General features: G+C 33.7%; 1 protein-coding gene across 1 annotated transcript in view; it reads left to right on the top strand.

The window, feature by feature from the left end:
- Window positions 1–20063, top strand: part of LOC138700063 (uncharacterized) — a 1616191-nt gene extending 1596128 nt beyond the window's left edge. The window contains exon 6 of the mRNA XM_069826368.1: window positions 8186–20063. The gene's annotated coding sequence lies outside the window, so the exon portion shown is untranslated. The remainder of the gene's footprint in view (window positions 1–8185) is intronic.
- Window positions 20064–21721: the final 1658 nt, after the last annotated feature.

Here is a 21721-nt window from a genome sequence, read left to right as displayed (position 1 = left end):
GTATAAAAAATAAATCGTTGAAATAAAGGAGCATCAAAATGCAGTATTGACATATTAATTAATACGTCATCTTTATTGTTGGAATTACCTATTATATAGAGATGACATCCCGGATGGTTGGGGTATTTTTTTAGGAAATGCTGTGATGCATATAAACTCTTAAAATATAAAAATAAATTAAAGTGGATCCGCCAATGTATCAAGCTAGTATAGATTTCTCATTCCACTTGGTCAATATCGGAGTTTAAGAAAATACTGAGGTACACATAACCTCTTAAAATATAGGGGAACATGGGGCAGGACGGGGTAGTTAATGTTTTGAATGTTTTTATTTGGTATCAAATAATGTAAATGTATGGGTTTTATGACATATATGCTTTTATTACACTGTAAACAAGTAAAAAATATGCACTTCGTGTGAAATCCGGTCATTATAACCTTAAAATAAATTAGTTTTTCGAAATGTGTGTTTTGCCCCGTTCTGCCCCACGTATGGGGCAAAATGGGGTATCTATTTTTTTAAATAATTAAATGGCAAAAGTGACAAAAATTATATACTGAAAGTGTGAATGCAAGTTACTTGAGAAAAAGTCATTCGCAAAATACGCAAATGTGTGTGGCATCCTCGTCTTCACTGTCTACTCCTGAACAACTATTGTGAGCCCATTTCAGACATGATACGCATCTAATCCAACCTTCTTCTGACAAACAACAGAACGAATAACCCATTACAGGAGGTGAAATTTAATTAAATATGACGTGGGGCAGGACGTACTGCCTTGTTATGCCCCACCCCGTTTTGCCCCATAGTCACAATTTCTAAGTTATGAAGTGTTGGCAGGAAAAATAACGCACGAAATTTAAGAAAGTTTCGGAATTAAAAGCCAGGTAAGCACTCTATAATATGACATTAAAATAGATTATCTAAATAAATCTCATTTCTACTTACGTGTGACAAGAGAACACTTTAAAGTTGCAAATGAATGATACAATATGATGCAGCAACCGAATAACATATAAGAGATGAAAGGAATGGCAGTAAGTGTTGTGTGATGATATATTTACATGAGTTGACGAAGTTCTAAAAAAGAATTCGGTAGATTGCACTACTTGTTGGGAAGATAGAGGCTATACCCCGTCCTGCCCCCTTCGCCGTCCTGCCCCATATTCCCTTACAAAGTAATAAAGATGGTTAGCTAATACAATAAGTATAGGTTACTCATTCCATTTTATCAATGTTGTAAGAGGACAAACTGAATCATGAATGAATAAATGAAGTTTCACAAGCAACGAATGAATTGTAAGTGACATCGACGCAACTTCCTTAGTGGGGAATGCTGCAATTTTTGTTACAGTTTTTCTCGAGTGGTGCACAGAAAAAAATTCCACGTCAAAAAATTATTTAGTTTTTTTTTAATTATTTAGTTAGTTTAAATTTACACAGAAACCCGAATAAGTCTGCACTCTCTCCCAGTAACGTTTGAAATAGTGCATCGTATCGCCAGCATAACTGGCCAGACAGAAAGTTGTCAATGCGACCGTTAGTATCCAGAGCTAGTGTCACCATACTAAGCTCAGAAAGCATTATCATCATTATTTACATTCACCCGGTTTTAGGTATGAATATATACCAATATGTAACTATTTTTTATTACCTTATATAACTACCAATAATTTCACAGTTAACATAATTACAATCTAAACTATCATTCATAGTAAGGATATTAATGAGGAGCATCGTTTCAAAACGTATTAAGTACACCGTTGAACGAAATGAATTTGATACATTTTCTTACCTTATCTTTCATGTTGTGAAGTTTTACCGTTTCAAATGTTGTCGACTTCAGAAATAGTAGGTACGGATATAAATGGCTCAGCAGTTTGTGTTTGAATTTCGTACCAATTATTTCTATTTGGCCTATGTACATTAGTACTTGCCCAAAATAGTTTTCCCATCTGTTTAGGGTGAATGATAGACTGCAAGGAAGTCACCATTCTTATTCTTGATCACGTTTACCCTTGCTTGATATCCTTTCTTCATTTCTTTTATGCCCTTATATAAATCTCCAAAGTTTTTATTCTTGCTATTTGTTTCTACCTCATTCAGGTTTTTCTTCAAGTAATCTCTCTCTTTATTTTTAAGTATACAACTTGTTTTCCCCTCTTTCATTGAAATAATTATCTCTATTCGCCTCAACTGGATCCTGTAAGAATTTCAATTTTGCCTGTTTTCTTTTTTCTGCTACAATGCAACAATCTTAATCAGACCACGGTTTCTGTTTCTTAGTTTCATAATAACCTATGATCTTCTCAGCTGCAATTTCGATATTATCTCTGATATTTTCCCAAACGCTATTAATATCTAACTCCTCAACTTCGTCATAACTTCCTAAAGCAGCAAACCTATTTGAAATTTCGACCTGAAAATGTCGCTTTGTTTCCTCGTCTTTTAATTTAAGAATAATGAACCTCCTAATATTAACTTGTTGTTCTATTCGCATGGCTACTGTTAGTCTTTCTCTTTATTCTCCAATTACCAAATAATGGTCAGCATTATATATATCACCATCTACCCTAATATGAAAAAAAGGAATCCTGTTCCTAATTGGTGATTATTGTTTTTATTTCACTTGGTTATTTAACGACCCTGTATCAACTACGAGATTATTTAGTGTCGATGCGATTGGTAATAGCGAGATATTTGGCAAGATGAGGCCGAGGATTCGCTATAGATTACCTCACATTTGCCTTATGGTTGGGGAAAACCTCGGAAAACCCAACCAGGTAATCAGCCCAAGCTGGAATCGAACTCGTGCTCGAACGCAACTCCGGATCGGCAGGCAAGCGCCTTAGCTGACTGAGCTACGTCGGTGGCTGATTATTGTTTCCTTCCCCATAGTACAAGTAGTCTCCTATTTGTGATATGCTATTCCCATCTAACCTAACCACTTGTACTCGCACAAAGTCTATTCTATATCTAGCTAGTTCTTTTGCTACTAATGTTACCCCTCCTGCTCTATAAAGACTCGTGACATTCCAAGTACCAAATCCCATAACCTTATTCCTTTGCTGTGATCGTGCCATAAATCAGTTAAATTCTCAGACTTATGTTGAGGTTTCGTAACAAGTTGTTTTTCCATTCATTGAAAAGGGTAGTTGACGGGAAAATCCAGTAAGCCTTCACTTTTACAATTTTACAAGGACTTTCAAAGGGAGAAATCCCATACTCTTAATAACGCTAGGAAAATACAACAAATTTTAGAAATTCTATGCTGTAAATAGCAGTAGGAAAAATACAAAAATGATGATAACATCAGTGGAACTGCAGAAGTAATTTTATATTACCAAAAACATTTTCTTAGACAGAAGACTAAGCATGAATGTAGAAAACATAACGAAATATCTGGTGGTTATCTGCAACCAAGACCAGAATGAAAAGTTGTGTTTTGAGTTTAGAGTACGAGGAGCAACTCTTCAAAATGCATAATGTCCCAGGAAAGTAAATTTTCAGGAGAAGTGAAAATCTGATTACTTAAAAAATATTTACTGCAGTTTTTTCAAATTCACAAACACGAATAAGTACGAGATCCTGAAAGAGGACATGTTTTTGAAAAGTGAAAAAAATTATTGTGTGCCTGATTAGAAACGTTTTTATGATGGACTAAATGCACTTCGTTTCGTCCTAATGGACAAAATTATATTCGATCAGTCACCTTTGGACATTATGCATTTTGTCAATAATTTATTAACATTAAAATGATAATTCAGATTAAACAGATTTTAGTCATGAATTTATTATTGAGGCACATTTGCATTATATTTTAATTGTAATCAAATCCTTATAAAATAATAAGACAAATTTTGGGTTCAAGCAATTTGTTTACAATTTTTCCAAGAACTTTTCCTTATCTTAACAGTCAAAAACGATTGGCACTTACGTAATCAAGGAAAGTTATTTATAATATTTTCCCAAGAACAGATTCCTCATCTGAACAATCACAAGCAACGTCTTCTTCGTAGCCAAGGTGAATACAAGGAAGGCGGAGGGATTTGTGAAGAACTTCAGTTCTTCATTTTGCTTCCAATTTTCCTGTGTGTTAGCAATTTTTCCACGTCATTCTTTTTTTCTTGTTTAACTCTATTTAATAGCGGTACTAAAGATCTGTTGGCAATTTTTACAAAGCTATAACCACGTTTATCCAAGGGCATGAAACTCTTTTATGTATCATCAGTGAAATAACACAACTAGGTTTGGATTTCAACATCATTGACCTTACTACCTACCATTAATTTCTGTAACTGAATCCTTTTTACCTCACTGATTCCATTAATAGGTTTCAGGTTGTTGTTGCCTAGTTCTTTGTAATCACGTATGTCTCAATCTTTCCCTAACATTCTCGTTTCACCCACCTCCATGTAAGTTTCTTGGTATGTCTTAGGATTCAATATTTTTGGGATTTTTCAGAGCTTCTTTTCCACACGGTCAAAGACTCGATCAGCTGGTAAAAATGAGTGTCCTCGAACTGGAAAACAAAGATGTACTTCAGTCACATGTGGTGGGGATTCCTTGAGTAGCCAGAAAGCAATGGCACGTATCATGTGTTTATTTTTATTCTGACCAGCGCATCCGTCGCAAAAATTTTGAGACTAGTTATTGAGTTATAAATGTCTAAATTATTTAAGAAATCATTGATGGCTGAAGAAACTTCCTCTGCCCCTCTACCTGCTTGCGTTTCATTCCAAATGTAAAATATAGGCTCTGTGGCTTCTATGTTTGTTACACACAAACTATAAAGAGCTATCTGTCTGGCATAATACCCTCTCCAATATTTAATTATGACAATTTTGTTGAACCTGTTGCAAATCAAATGCGAATGTCTTGCTATTATTAGGAATAAGCCTCATTATTTTATTAAAGGCTTTTGCCTTCAGTCTGTGTGATCCAAGTTCAGTCATTAGCTCATTCTTTTTATTTACGTGTGTGGCAATATTCATTTCATTTTTGCTCTGTGCAGGCTGTTTACCGGAATATAACAACATCCGAAACGCCTTACTCTATGTTGGCATGGCGGATCAAATTTCATTAGTTGAGTTGAGGATCGTTGTCTCGAAACCTGTAATTGAAAGCAACAAAACTAAATGAATTAATTAATTAATTAAAAGCTAATACTTAAATTTGGAAGCAGAGTTATGTATTTTTAATCTCCTTTAATATGTTCGGGTCCTGCAATACCATATTACATTGTTCTTGCCTGTTTTCATGTTCACTTTTTCTTTCTGATTTTCTCTTCATCCGCTTCCTTGTCCCTCGCTCTTTTTCTTCTCCAACTATAACACTAGAACTATGCATCAGATGGTCCTTTGTTCTGACAGTGAAAAGTACAGAAACTGTCACCAAACAACTTTACTTTACAATGAGAATGAAAAATATCTCGACGACGCATATAAATGAAAATAATAGTAATATACGTTACAAGAGCGGTATGTTGACGTTTTCATGGTCGAGGAAAAGATTGAAAAAGCGAAACGTAGTTGAGCTTTTTTAATTTCCGAGAACATGAAAACAAACATACCGCTCGTGTATCGTACATTATTTTGTGCGAAGATCGTTTATTACATACCTGAAAGACGAATTTCTAATTAGTTGCAATGAAATCTCCATGTTGGTTTCTGTTTAATGACGGCAACTTCGGAAAACTTAATACCTTTCGTTTCTTCAACATTGTTGCTATAAAATGTTTTCTGTGTTTACTATACTCCAGCAGGCCGTGATATACGGCTGTCTTTTTTTCCCCCCCAGTCTATAAATGCGAACTTAAAACAAACGGTAAGGTTATGTAATGATTTATTTTTCATTTTAATAATTTAACAATATTATTTATATAACATATTGCAGTAATAACATCCGCATCTGAAATCTTGTTGATTCTTTCACGGCTTCCTTAATGTTACTTGTATCAGGAATGCAATAAGTTTCGTGGAGTAGTAGACTTTACTTAATTTTTGCAAATATTTAAAAACAATAATTAACATTGCAATTTAGGTGAAATTGCAGTGGTAAGTTTCCAATTTATAATTATTACTATGTTAAATGTCTCTAAAAATAATATGTTAAAAGCCTAAAGCAGTAAAATGAATGTCGCGCTTAAGCGGTAAGAAGAGGGAAATTGTTATGTGTGTTACGTTGGGAATACTGAATGTGGTATTTCACACTTACCGCGTATTGGTTCTGTGCGGGAAACAAGCAAATACGCACGATCTCGCACAAAAATTATTAATTAAAGTCATCACTAACATTGTTGTATAATTCCGTTGATTGTTTGAATTTAAATTCTAGTCTAACATGCTTGATACATTATTTCATATCTGAAGGAAAACATTAGTTTATGGAGAAACGGACAAAATTCTCTTCGATGCATTCACGCTAGAGGACAAAATGCTATTCGGTCTGTTCACTACATTTCGAAGCTCTATTACAAAGAGTTAAAATGCGTATTGTTGAAATCTGAATGCAGGAGCGTGTAGGGCATGTTAAAAACTATACGATTTCATATCAAACTTAATTTTGTCTATGGGTGGACATTATGCGTTTTGAAGAGTTGCTCCTCAGTTATGATGATCAATAAAAATGAAAATCAACTTTTCCAATATATAAAATGTTAGCGGTAAAATTATTTTGTCTATTTTTTTTTTTTACTGCCTATTTCTCACATTTAAATTGTCTTTTCGCCTGCCTTTTTTTTTTGCCAAAATAAACGTCTGAACTTCCGGGCTCTACTAATATGTAACTAACACATTTGATATTAAAATTGTTACTTTAATTTGTAATTGCAAGGAAGATGATGATGATGATGATTGATCAGTTTGACACATCAACAGTGAAATAAGAGTGTTAATGGACTAATTAAAAATTAAATATGACATTTTATAACGGGATTCTAACTCACGCTCAAGTACTGTTTCAGATCACCAAGTCCAACTCACTTACACAGGAGCTGCACCGGTGGCCTGTGTCAGATGTTAAAATTGGTTTTCATTATCATAATTTAGCAGTTATAATTATTATGATGCAGAATTATTTCAGTCTTTGCTTCGTCTCCGGAGACAAAACACACATACATTGGCCTACAGATGGGACAAGCCGAACTATAGATCTCTTTGCTAACATGATGCACCAAGGGAGATGCAGCATTATGATGATGATTAATGGAGAAACTCCAACAGAGGAACGCAAGTACTCGAATAACTGCCACAAAACATCGTCTTTGTCCACCATAGTTTCCACCGGGATTTGAAACCGAGTCTCTAACGTGAAAAGCAGATACTCTATGCACTATTTATTGCGTAATTATACCGGTATTTAAATGCTTCCACGGGAATCTAGTTTTTAAGTTTCTTTCAGAAAAAAATTGATTCTAAGTAAATATTAATTTGTTGGTCTACGGAATTATCTGTTAGAGTTACCATTGGTTATTAATGGAGAAAAATTCGCATCGGCCCCGGGGATCGAACCCGGGTCCTCGGTCTACGCACATGTCAACATTATATGTCGAACATGAAGTAAGGCCACAAAGGAAAACCTAGGACCCTGGTTCGATCCCCGACGCCACACAGTGGGGTATTTGCATCAAAAAGTTGGCCAAAAGTCGATATTGTTAATGTTTTCTGGTTATTTTTAAGATTACTTCCCATTTGAGGTTCTGGTCTCTGCTGAGATCTGCAAAAAAAATCTGCGGATTTTTCTGTGTGCTCAGAAATTAATTCTGCGCCGCTGCATTCTATACGTTGAAGTTAGAGATCGCAATTTTGAATATCTTTTACAAAGTTGTGTTTTTTGTGCTATGCAATTCAAAATATAAATATATGTTTGTCTCACTTTTTAGCCTTGCACAAGTCTCTTATTGAAAAAGGTCATTTTCATATTTTCATATTATCACTGTTGTTGTTTTGTTGGACACATTCTATAGCGATGCAATGAAAAGAAGATATCAATTATTTAAAGAAACCTGCTCTATTGTATGGCCTATACTTCACTACAATGCAAATTTTGTCTGTTGATTTCTTGTCTACCTACTGATATCCGGAATATTCCGTCGTTTTGCTAAACAATTCAAAGTTTTTATTTATTTAAGTACTTAAATGTTACATAGTATCCACATAACTTACTATTTTTCTTCTTTTTCAGATTGACACGAAATACTGGATATTTCAACTGCTATTACTGCAAACCAGATTCTTCCTGCCAAGTGACTGAAAGTGTAGTTCAAGCCTGTGCAGAGGACGCACGACAGCATTCATCCGAATAATGATAATTTAAAAATATCGTTAATAAATGGATGCAGACACTATGTGTAATTTAAAATGTGATACAAAATAGTGTTTAAGTGAAACTGGCATTCACTGAAGAGTTGAATATTAATATTGTGTGGAAAGAGATGGCTTTTGAGACATTACAGTAATCTTTGACTGATAAAATGATTTGACGTGTGAGATTGTTGCTTGCTTATTTATCTCAATGCCATTATTACTTGCTAATCTCGTTAGAAATGTGAAAATTGTTGCATATGCGCAGTACTACTGAACGTAACTCATATGGGAACATCAGATGTTTTATAGGACAAGCTGAAAGTGTATTTTGTAACTGCTATGAATCAAACAATTCATTGAGTGGTCTGGAAACCACAAGATGAAAACACGAGTGTACGCATATGAATTAAACTGATATATTCTACTTCAAAGAGTGAGAATTATTCATTCGTTTGTGGTAACAAGAACATAACGTGAATGTTATAACTTATTATAACTAACCATAGTTTAAAACAGGAAATTTGACTCCCAAAATCACTGCGAGGTAACAGATCAAATATAAATGAACTATATACTATATTTAGGACTGGAATAAAAGAAGTCTATGCGACCAACTATTGATTTTATATAGAATTTTTATTAATAGGAATAATACAAGCGTTTATACTGCTGACGTGGTCATATATTTTATTTAATTTTTACTATGAGAAACAAAAGAAAGTCATTTCTCTATATATTCTAACATCGCATGGCAACTGAAGCTCAAAATGGCGGAAGAAGACATCAGAAAATTAATTCGAGTCGAGTGTGAAATGTGAATGTTCTTTATTTTGTTTATTTTTTCTACATAAAGGTGCAGTCTTTTATTCAGTAGACATATTTTTTTGCCGGTCTGCACCAGCGCATTGTAGAAAAAATGGCCGTAGCCAGGCCTCCGTCGGAAATCAGGGTAGAACTAAAATATTAGAGCTAGTATTTAATGTGTGGTCGATGCATGTGTAGCTGCTATATGTTACAAGAATGACGATGTTTTCATTAAAGTGACCGCAAGTTAGATATTTGCTTCTTAACATTTTCTCAAGTGATTAATACTTGTGCGCTAGGAGGAATAGGAGTGAATTCTGCGGCCTCTTAAATCCACAGAAATAATCTAATTTTTTAACTACAAGTCAACCTTCTCGCTCCGGAGTGAGATAATTTAATCTCGCAAGAGGCTGGCTACGGCCTTGATCTGCCTCAAGGACTGAAACTGTCCTTGTTTCGGTGGAATTGTAAAAAAACTGTACCGTGTTCTAGATGAGTGGTGATGTATTGTGTTCTTGTGTGACTTAAGTCAAACGTTGATACAAAATATTTGTAATAACAAACTTTTTAAACAGTTCCCCAATTTTGTACTTTAGTCTGGGGACACGCTAGTGAAAGATACAAAAGAGAGGAATTTAAGTTTTACTTCTGTTGAAAGAGCATAACGTTACTATCATCATATTCGGAACACCAATTCGTTTTGTACAGGAATAAAACACCGCCCCGTTTGGAAGGCTTTCGTACAGAACAGTGTAGCGTTGTACTGAGAGGTTGTATGGTGATTAGCCCTCACTTCTTAAACAGTAAAAAGCTGTTGTTCTTCACAAAGCAGCAATTAATATAGAACTGTATTGATTCCCTTCACTTTATAAGTAGGCCGAACTTGCATCAAAATCTGCAGAAAGGTTTTTTTTTTCAGTTTTGAAAAGTAGCTGTTTCTATTGTGTATATTTTAATGGGAAGATCATAATGAAAATGAAGCCATATTTCTTCAATATATCAGATGAAATAAGTAAAGAGAAGGGTTAAACACCATATAACGCATTTAATAAGTTTTGTAATGCTATTATTTTTATTGTTAAATCAATATATATTGAATGGAAGTGTTTTGTATATATAAAATATCATAATATGCTAAATGCATGACGAAACTTATGTTAAGCTCTGCATTTTATTATAACATATATCTGTCGAATAGTGTTCGAATTTTAACCACCTATCCAATCAAGGCGCACATTGTACTTGTATTATTGTACACAGATTTGTAAAAATAACATTCATAATATTCTTAGACAAAAGTTCATTTGAAAGTGAAAGAGACTGAAATATCATTAGTGAGATCAAAAATATTTCCGTACACATGGGTATTCAGAAAAAATTTCACACTTTATCGTGAGAGGTTTGCAAGACACTTTGAGATTTAGACTACACGAATCTGTCTTCACTTCACGTAAATTTTAAATCCAAAATGTAAATATAATTGCCTGAAAACTATATGGTCACATATCGTTGGCTTACAAGCAAAACACATGAAGTGAAAAATATTACCTTTGAGAAAAAGGCGTTTTAAAAGAACTAACAAAACTGAATCTTCAAAATATTATATTTAGTAAGTTGTTTTTCTTTATGTGTATTTAATTTTCCAATTCTAGGTTTATACACATACATTACGTACATTATACGTATTTTTCACAGAAGTAATATTTTTGACTTAATGTGTTTTGCTTGTAAACCGACGATATGCAACATTTAACATTTCGCTTTCATAAAAGGTGGCCCTCAAATAAAGTGAAAAAGAAAGTCTATTCTTACCGACTGGATAATTGAAATATAATTATAGCTTAGTATTACATTACATAAAAATAAAATTCCTGTAACATATAACCTATTACAAATGGGAAGAAGTAGAGAAAAAGAGAAATGTCTTGCTTCATATAAAGTGTGACAAAATATTTTGTGTTGTCTCAAACAATATACTTTATTTCGTCATTCAATGTGGATTGTTGAACAAACAGACTGGAAAATATATTGTCAATTTCTGAGCTTAAAAGTCACTGTAAACATTAGGCCTACTTACGCAATGACTCGATAAAATTTTATAGTGAGCTAAATAAAATGTATATAAACATTTTTATATAAAAATTGATTTTGTTTTAAGCTTGTGTTAATTTTAATACGTCATACATTTAATTGAAAACATACAGAAAATTCTACAGAAATGACGCTACAAATTAGACTATTTTGAAATATTTAGACATATTTTACATAAATAAATATTTGAGTGAAAATTTGGAATTAATTTCAAGTAACCTCTTATGTATATATTAATCTATAATTACTAACACCAGAACTCTAGTATTAACTATGGAGTACGTTGTAGAACTAATTTCAGATCTTGTTGCATAAGGAAAGAAAAGTGGGCGACTTATAAACTCAGACAGAAAGCGTTGTTAGAGTGAAAAAGGGTCTTCAATTTAAGGAACATAGGTTCTGAAGTGTGGGATGTTATATAAAGTGTGAATATTGTATGCTTACATTTTGACAGAATTTCAAGTTATCAGGCAGTTCCGTGGACCTTAATGAGTCCTGCTCCAAGAATGCAGCGTGATGCTTCTGAGAGATGATGTTAATTTAAACGGAAATAATAAATCATCAGTACTAAAGCAAAATAATGATACTTCAAGAAAAATCAGCGGCTAGATTTGTCTGACTAAGCCATTAGCCATGGTTAACTAATATTTAAATAATTTAGCTCGAAAATGTTTGAATACCCAAGATTTTATATAAGACTGAAGATTGTAGCCTAACTTGAAAATTTCTAAATAACCAAACATGTATACCAAAATTTACAGTATAGATTACATTTCAAGCAAAAATTGTATAGTATATACAGTGTCTTGAGAACTACAGTTTCCGATGCTTCGAGCAACTTAGGCATTGTCCAAAATATGAATGGCCACTTTCTCTGTTGGATTCCTTATGTCATTCCAGCTGTTTAGACTACCTAGACATAACGAACTTAAATGCCACTTCAGAGTTTATGAAATATGATCGTAATAATAGAACGTGTAGATTATTCCTAAACTTCGGAGACAGCAATTCTCAAGACAAGATTGATAATATCAAATTACTCGTTACAACTCGTTTTCTTCGGTTCACTATATAGAACATTCAAATTTTATTTAATTCAACCCTAATCAATTTTTTTTTAAATTTGGTATTGTAAAATGCAATAAAATATAAAAGATACACTTCTTACTAGGAATAGATTATCTCTAGAGAACAAAATTTGAGTCCATAGAATTTTAACATCAGAAATGTTAGATATTTATTTATAAAATTGTATAATATACCTAACTTATATGAAGTTTTCAGACACTTCATTGATCACAAATCAATACGATAGGCCTTTTTTAATTTAAAAAATCATACAAATTGTATTAACACAATGTGATAAGAAGTATATAACGTTAGAGATTCTGCACGAAAATAGCCTAATATTATGAATAATTTCGAGGGAAAAATTGTTCTGGGGCCGGGCATCGAACCAGGGACCTTTGGTTTAACGTACCAACGCTCTATCAACTGAGCTACCCGGAAACTCTACCCGACACCGCTCCAATTTTTCCCTCTATATCCACAGACGTCAAAGTGGGCTGACAACCGTCAAGCAACCAACTTCGAGTGCACACTAACTCTGTGTGACTTAAATTGTGGCTTTCTGTTAACGAAAAGTGACTGTATTATGCAAATCAAGATTTCAGGTATAACTCCCTATAAAGTCGATTTGATCAACTTTACAGGGAGTTACGCCTGAAAATTCCCGGGTAGCTCAGTTGGTAGAGCGTTGGTACGTTAAACCAAAGGTCCTGGGTTCGATGCCCGGCCCCGGAACAATTTTTTCCTCGAAATTATTAAAATCAACTTTATAGGCAGTTATACCTGAAATCTTGATTTTCCTAATATTATATTTAAATTTGTATTCAGTTGAAGTTGTTACGCCTAAACCATTCTTGAGCAAACTCACATCTCGCATTTTTTAATATTTATCTTCTTTGTAGACTGCTTAGTTCATAAGTAGAGAAAGTACAACGGGTGTTCAATATAATTTTGTGATTGTTTTAATACTGTTAACAAGAAACTCGAAGCTTGGGGCTTAGAGCGACAGCGCAATTTTTACCATCCACGGAATAACCCTGTGACTGATTCTTCAAAATACTGATAATTGGTATGACTGTGTAGCCATAAAGAATGGCGTGTCTTGTAACGAATTGGAGACCCTGTTACGTAGGCTAATCAGAAAGTAAATTTATAACGTCATTGATTTGTATTATCTACTAATTCTTTAGAAGGAAAATACATTGCTGAAATTTTAAATATTGCGGTACGAGAAAACTGAATTTAGAAACAAGATGTTCAAAGAAAAATGTTTATAAAACCTTGAATTTACAAAGCTTCAAATAAGTAACCAAGAATTAACAACTTTCCAGTACACAGTAACGTTACTTTCTGATTACCGTCGTAGCACTTGATGTTAATAGGTTATCGTTAGTTTAAATTTATCTTTGGAATATTATCTGTATATTCTGTTAAAATGAATACGTATTACTGTTTTAGAGAGATGTTTAGTATGAGTGAATCGTGGTTAAATATAGGGAAGGTTCCCAAAATTTGTAAAGTGAATTAATATTTTGGTTTGAAAACATTCAGAACTGTTCTGGAAACACCTTAAAACTCTTGTCATGTGGCTGTTAATAAGTATGGACTACGTTCAGAGAATCTGCTACTTTCTTGCAGACATACAGCAAGAAAGTCAATTTGATTCTGGACCCTCCCATAGGAAGAAACTTAAACCCTACCATGTTTAAAAAATGTTTCATTCTGTCAGTAACATATAATGTACATAGATCAATAATAAATAAAAAGTGTAATTTGACAATCGTAGCATCAAATGCATTCAGATAAATTATTGATATAAATCTATGACTAATATTAAATTAGTCAATACCATAAAAACCCAATGAATTTATTCATTTAAATTCCTTGAAATTTGTAAATCATTATTACACAAGCACGATTTTGGGACATTGTTATACTCTATGTTAATTAAGTTACGAGCTAAATCAATTACAAAATTGTTTTGGAACAAAAGCATGGTTTCTAATTTAAAATTAAACCGCCATTTTATAGTCGAAATTAATTTTCTTTTATTTAAAATACAAAATCATATTATATTTACGTAGCGAGATCGGTCGTGAACAACTACAATAATCTTCATTAAATAACTTTGAGGAAACTACTAAAACAATAAAGGAAAACTTGGATTTATTTTCATAATATGTCAGTGTATTATGCATTTCAAAGCATAAATCCCTATTCAGTAGCAGAGTTATTTATATGCTAAGAATTCATGTATTTAAGATGCTGTTCTGTTCAATGGGAACCAATCAATCTTTCACTAAATTAGATTCTAAAATTCAATATTTACTATAAAATACTGTTTTATAAATTTAATTTCATACATTGCCAGAATTATAACAATGAATAAAATGTTATTCTGTACGCGTCCAAAAAGGCAAAAGGCGTGTTGTGTAATGCTCAATAACTTCATGAATTAAATTATCTTCATTCGTAAATAATGAATAAGAGTATAAGCATTTTCTTCTCATTTCTGAACGACAGTGGTACAAATACAGCTATAGTACGAACGTTGTACAATGGGCTGCAAAAGAAATGTTGATATGAAATTATATCGTTTTCTGAGGACTCTAGCAAACATGACGAGGTGAAAAGCTATTTTCCTGAGATCAGTTTTTTTTTTTTTAAGTTAATACGACTTTTATAATAAGTTTACAAAGTTAATAAGAAAATAATACACGAAAATAATCAAACTGCAGCTTGTATGGTATCCCAGAATCTTTCATATTATCCATGGATGCTGTCATTGTTACAATAAATTTTAGTATGTTATTTTACGACGCTGTATCAACATCTCAGAATATTTAACGTCTGAATGAAACAGAGGTGATAATGCCCGTGAAATGAGTCCGGGGTCCAGCACCGATAGTTATCCAACATTTGCTCGTATTGAGTTGAGGGAAAACGCCGGAATAAAACCTCAACCAGGTAACTTTCCCCGACCGGGATTCGAACCTGGCTCACCTGGTTTCGCGGCCAGACGCGCTAACCGTTACTCCACAAGTATGGACGTTACAATAAATACAGTATATACAGCCAGTTACATTTCATATTTTATTAACAAACAGATGTATCAATTTTTTATGATTATAATTAATATAACATTGTATTATAAATGGAGATACAGAACTGAAAATTGAATCTAATTGAAACATTTGAAGACATGGGAGGAATAATGATGAAGGTCCATTTTTTTCCATTTTTAGATTATGGTGTCAGTTGTTAGAGAAACTCATGTAGTTTCATTATGTATATTCATTTGTGCCAAAAGTTGGAAGACTGATGAGAGTCCTAGTACTTGACGAAAAAATGATGAATGTCCATTCCAATCTTTGTTTAAAATTGAAGGCTTTAGTTGTTTTTAGTTCGCAGTTCTTACTATTATTTATGTGATTGGTGTTACATTGTTGGAATTGAAATCAAGCTTTATTTCTATTGTCGTTAGTGAAGCTAAATATCAGTTAGTATTGAGTTAAATGTGGTGAAAGATTGCTATTGTGATGGATCTACATACAAACCCAGAATTGAGCCAAAGTACGAAGAAGAACGAAAGGTTAGCTGTGTATCGATGATACAAAGAAAACTGAAACCCAAATACATGAAACAGGAGAGGACTTTAAGTGCACTAGAGTGAAGTGTTTTCAAAACTTTAGTGAACTAAATAGGAATGGTATCATTAAACATGTTAATAGTCTGCCGGATCGTGATGCTCAGAGATTTTATTTGTTTCAAATTGTTTCAAATTTCAAATGTTTCAAATTTATTCGTAATTTACATTTGAAATGGTATATTTGAATAGATACCCGAAATGAGCATAAAATTTTATTTGAGTGGTTTAATTGAAATAACACTCTTAAAATGGCTCTCCATGGGATATGTGCAAGAACATTACAGATCATTCAGGAGCAGTTGAAACGATGGAAGCATAAAAATCGACTACATGCTATAAGTGATGAAACTAAGAATGCAATTCATGACCATATTCAATATCAATATCACCAACTGCAGTAACAAAAGTATCTAAAGACTGGTATGAAATTATACGGCACAACAGACTTAAGCCAAGCCCATTCCAAGTTGTTGAGTGCAATCAGACATTTTTTAAAGAATGGACAGTGTTATTCTCCAATGGAGAATACAAGAGTAAGTTATGTGTACCTACAAGACCTCTGACACAAGTAAACGTGGAAATGGAACAGCCACGTATTATGTCATTAAGATCTGGGAGCTACAACACATCATGGGATACAGTAGTTATATCACAGATACAAGGAAAACATCTTCAAGGCTGCAAAAGGGGGAATTTACTCTACCATGCCCTGCTTACACCGAGATCCTACCAATACCTTTGTTAAAGTGGAAAGATTTGAAGGTATTTTTTTATAATTAATATTTAGTCACTAGTTCACATCTGTAGTACTATATAATATTTTACTTATTTAACTTTTTACTTCCAGGAATTGTCAAAGCTTCTCACGAAAGTAGAATGAAAGCTATTCTATGGCAATATACCACACTGTGAATGATTTCAGAAGATATGTAAATACATTCTCATGCTCCCTTATTTTATATAATTATAATGTTAAATTGCATTTATGGTTTTACACACGTCCAAGTTTGAGTTAAATCAAGTAAAGTAGGATATTAACAGTGTTATACATTAAGGGTTTAGACATTCACCTTTATTTCCGCTTTTATTTGTTCATTACAACGTTATTGTTGCTCATTCTCCATTGTTGGTAAACAAAACTTCACGAAACTTTGTGAATCCATTGTTATAATATGTATGTGTAATTTAATTGCAATTATTGTATCCATTTAGAGTTTCAAACTTTAAAATTGTAATATCTCAGAATAATGAAAATGTGACATTTATCATCATTCCCCCCATGTCTTCATTTAACTACACATTTCTCCTTTGCATGGGATAAAAACTCTCTAGGAAATTCAGGCCATTTCAGATGTGTTTGTATGGGCCATTTCAGATGTGTTTGTATAATTATTAATTTAGAGATAGCGAAGTCCTCATAATAAGATAATATTTCAAATCGATAGCGACTTCGACTCGGCATTTCTTTTTCAGCCCAGAATACATTCGGAACAATATATGGGAGGTAATTATTCTCTCTCTCTCACTCTCTAGCTCTTTGAGTTTCATCTCTGATCACATATATAACAGATTGAACATCCCCACGTTAAAAACAGTAACATGTGGAAGAGAACAACCATTAGGATCGCCATCGTCGATGGAAACTACCGCTAGATGGAAGTACAGTTGCGTCATGCAATTCAAATGAGAGTTATAACGTGACTTCTTATGCAGTAGTTAGATGGCATCATAGTGAAATTGATAAAAATTGTTGCCGTCAAAGCATATAAGGCTGAGCAATGTGTTATATGTAGCCATCGGATTTTTAGGCACTAAAAATTGCAGTTTTAGGCGCCTAAAATAAGCTCAAAATTTGTAAAATTAGGCTCTATTTTAATGAAAATGGGCATTTTAGGCACATCGAGGTATCATACTTATTTCTTTCACTGAAATTTTTAGTTATACACCAAAATACGCACAAAAAAGTATGTTTACACATTAAAAAAGAATACTATATTATATTTATAAACAGAGCTGCACAAATTTAATATATTGAAACTAATGAAATAATGATTATTGATATCAAGATTACTCATTTTAAGTTATTAAAATTCAGTTCCATGCTCAGACTTTATTATAATTATCTGCACAGTACACCACCAGAATTTTTTCTAAATTCTCCACAGTTAACCTTTGCCTTTTGTCACTGAGAATCATTTTCAAAGCAGAAAAACTTCTTTCAACCGAAACTGATGTGAGAGGCGCGAATTTTAAATTAGGTACAATAGAAACATCAATACTTACTGGAACATTTACACTGTCCCCCGATATCACTCTTGATACTTTTTCCAACAATGAAAATCCTACATTCTTATTTAATACGTTGTCCCACTTATTTTTAACTTTTTTCCCAGTTTCGCCCAAAGCAGAATGTATGTTCACTTGAGCTTCCTTTACTATTGCTATTTGGCTACAAAGAGATTGTTTTTCACGTTCCAATTGTTCAATGCTTGCAAGTATGAAAGAAAAGTTTGATGTTATGTAGGCAATAGCGTTTTTCACTCTTGAGTCATTCAGACAATCTTTCACTGCTTTCACACACGCTGCACTATCTGTTTCAGGTAATTTATCAATAACTGTGACCACTTCTTTAAAATACTTAGAATAATACACCACTGACTGAATCCAGATTCCCCATCGTGTAACAACCGGCTGAGGTGGGAGTGGGATATCTGGAAAGTTCTCTCTGAATATTGAAATCCTGGATGGGGCTTTACAAAAACATTTTTTTGTGTTAGAAATAAACGAATTGACAAGAGGAAATTCATTCCGGATTGTTTCAGAAACCCTGTGAAGGCCATGTGCTAGACAGGTTACATGCGTGAGGTTAGGATGAAATGTTTTAAGAAGTGGAGCTGCAGCAACCATGTATGAGGCAGCATCAGTACAAAACAACTGAACTTTAGAATCGTCTATATTACCTGAGTATAAAGACTGTAGGCCTTTATTTACAAAATAAGCAATGGCTTGGCTAGTCACTTTCGAAAGTTCCTTAACACATACGAGGTGTGGAATCGAAGGTCCATCAGGACTAAGTTTTCCTACTACCATATTTGCTATATACCTATTCATAGGATCTGAGGTTTCATCCACAGAGACCCATATGTAAGAATCACCTATATCCTCCCGAATGGAAGCGAAAGTTTCATTGTATATTCTAAGTAATTTTTTCTTAGGGTCGACTCAGATGGGATATTTTGTTTGCAGTATTTTTGTAAAAACTGTCTTAAAACCGGATTTTCAATTGCATTCCAGGGAATGTTAGCAGCAACAAACGCTCTAGTTAAATTAGCATAGAAATTGCTGCTGAGATTGGATGAAGTAGGCTGTGTTAGTAAAGTTTGTTGCAGTTGATTTTTCTGCTGAGCTTTAGCCTTATGAGCCGCTCCTTGCACATGCTGCTTTAGGTGGCACTTCTTTTCTTGCGAAATCTAAAAACGTAAAGTAAATTGAATTAAAATAAAATCCTAATTGTTGTATTGCCGTATTTCTATCACAAAGTTAGTGGGTTCGAACAATCAAAATTTCAATGACCTGCAAATACTTTAACTATCGGAATTTAAAAGGTTAAAGTGTACTGGTCTTAAAAAGAATTATACCTCAGGATAGCTCAGTCAATGTATAAATATTATAGGCCTACTCATTAAAATTAATAGAATTTATATATTTCAACTATTGTTACATACCTGTTTGCTACAAATCTTGCAGAATATTATTTTTCCATCATAAGTGAATTCTGAATATTCTGTTAGCCATTGCCGGATCAATGTAGATTTTGCACTTATATTTTTCGGCATTATCGCGTTAAACTTCACAGGAAAACGTCCTACCGCTCAAAACTTCTCAACACAAATAAGGTGAGGGAAAGAGCAACTGTTAACGAGCATTCAAATGAACCGTTGTTATTGAGATTCAATTGGACAAAAATACAAAGTTCCACTTATTGTTGCATTTCCTGGTAGTGTTAACACTAGGAGGGCCATTCTTTTAAATATTTTGTAACGGTTTACCCTACTAATTCGCAGTTTTACGACTTTTCATAAATATTTCAAAAACACTCTTTCTCCAAAAATTGTGATTTTATGACACTCTGAAGGGCAGTACAGCTAATCGGTTTCAGACCGAAAACAGTCATTTTTATAGTATAGTATATCTCTGAATCGGTAGCAGCACATGTTGTGATTGTTGCCTGCTTCAAAACTAAGGTTGGTTCTTTGTCGGCATTTATGCCTCCAAACATGTTAAATTCGGTGAAATCTATTGCGAGTGTCGTGAGATTCAAAACATTTTGTTTCCTTTATCAATGGTTTCATGGCCGGTGTGAAGCAAACTTTCCACTTTTTAAATGCCTTAAATTTCGCAGTGAATGCATGTATAAATTATAAAAAGTAAGAGTAAAATGCGAAACTTTACAGTGAGTTAGGCATTTTTAGGCGAATATTAACAAATTAGGCTCTAATAACCGTTTTAGGGCATTTTAGGGCACTATAAAACTCTTTGAATACCTTTCAATTTCCATGAAACACAAATATTAATAATTATTTTTACTTTTCTCCTAAAGAAACAAAATAGGCATTTGCCCTAGAATCCGATGTCTGGTTATATGTGATCTGGAGTTTCATGAAGGCTTAGAGAACGGTTTGAATCAATTCACGCACATGTTCTATAAACACAGGTTAAATGGCTGCAACGAAGCTCCGATGTAAGAGCTAGCTTCAGTCTACTGGTTGGAAAAACACATCTTATTCCGCATGTAATCGTTCTAATCTATGCAAATGTATCCGTGGCGCGACAGCCCAAGAAGGGCCAACCAACCAGCCGCCTGCTGGCGTCACTTCCACATATCTCAGCAACCAGAGCTGAAGTATCGTGTGGTCAGCACGATGATCCCCCCAGGCGTTATAGCTGGTTTCCGTAACCGGATTTCGCTACCTATCATAGCTCCCATATTCATCACGGTGTTGTGTGGGTACCAGTCATTCCGTAACGCGAGTCTTAGGTTTGATGCCATAGACCACGACGCCACGGCGCAGAACATACAAATGCATAGTTATTATTAATTATACTCTAATTTATAATAGGTTTATATAACAAATTAATCTCATTGTTATCGACGAAAATGTTCAAATACAATATAAAACAAACAATATAATATCTATCATGTAAGAAGTCATCTCAGCTGAAAAGGAAATGCGGAGCCAACATGAGGTAACACGGAGTGAGATTCTATTCTACTCGTATGCAGGTTTTGAGCCGAATAACCAGAAATAGTTTTATGAGCAACAACAGAGTGAGGGTTAGACGGATAGCGAGAACTTGCTGCCGTCTGTTGGCGATAAATTCGCAAAGTGGCCTCAAACAGTGAAGCCAAACTTACCGTGAAGGACTTACATGTTACTGCGTACATCTGTTGCCTGTTCTTGAATTGTTACCGTTCCTATTAAATAATTTAGGTACCCCAAACTTTCTTAATACTCGTACTTAAAAAAATACTGCTGGTAATCTTAAATTCCCAACAAAGTTCCTCATCTCGCTCTACATTCTAATAACAAAACCTTGACTAACAAACAACATGTCATGTTTATCTGTTTCAAAGACTAATAGTATAGAGCTATATGTTTGATATGGAAAAACCTACTCATGTACAATTGAGTCACGGAAAATGTGGGACAAGATTATTTGACAACAGAGACACACCAGAGTCTCAACTACGAAAGCAGCAAGGTAACACACTGCCAATTACATTATGAAATACAGTAGTGT

This window comes from Periplaneta americana, chromosome 1 (genome assembly GCF_040183065.1).
Source record: "Periplaneta americana isolate PAMFEO1 chromosome 1, P.americana_PAMFEO1_priV1, whole genome shotgun sequence".
Lineage (NCBI taxonomy): Eukaryota > Metazoa > Arthropoda > Insecta > Blattodea > Blattidae > Periplaneta > Periplaneta americana.
This window is presented reverse-complemented; position numbering and strand designations above follow the sequence as displayed.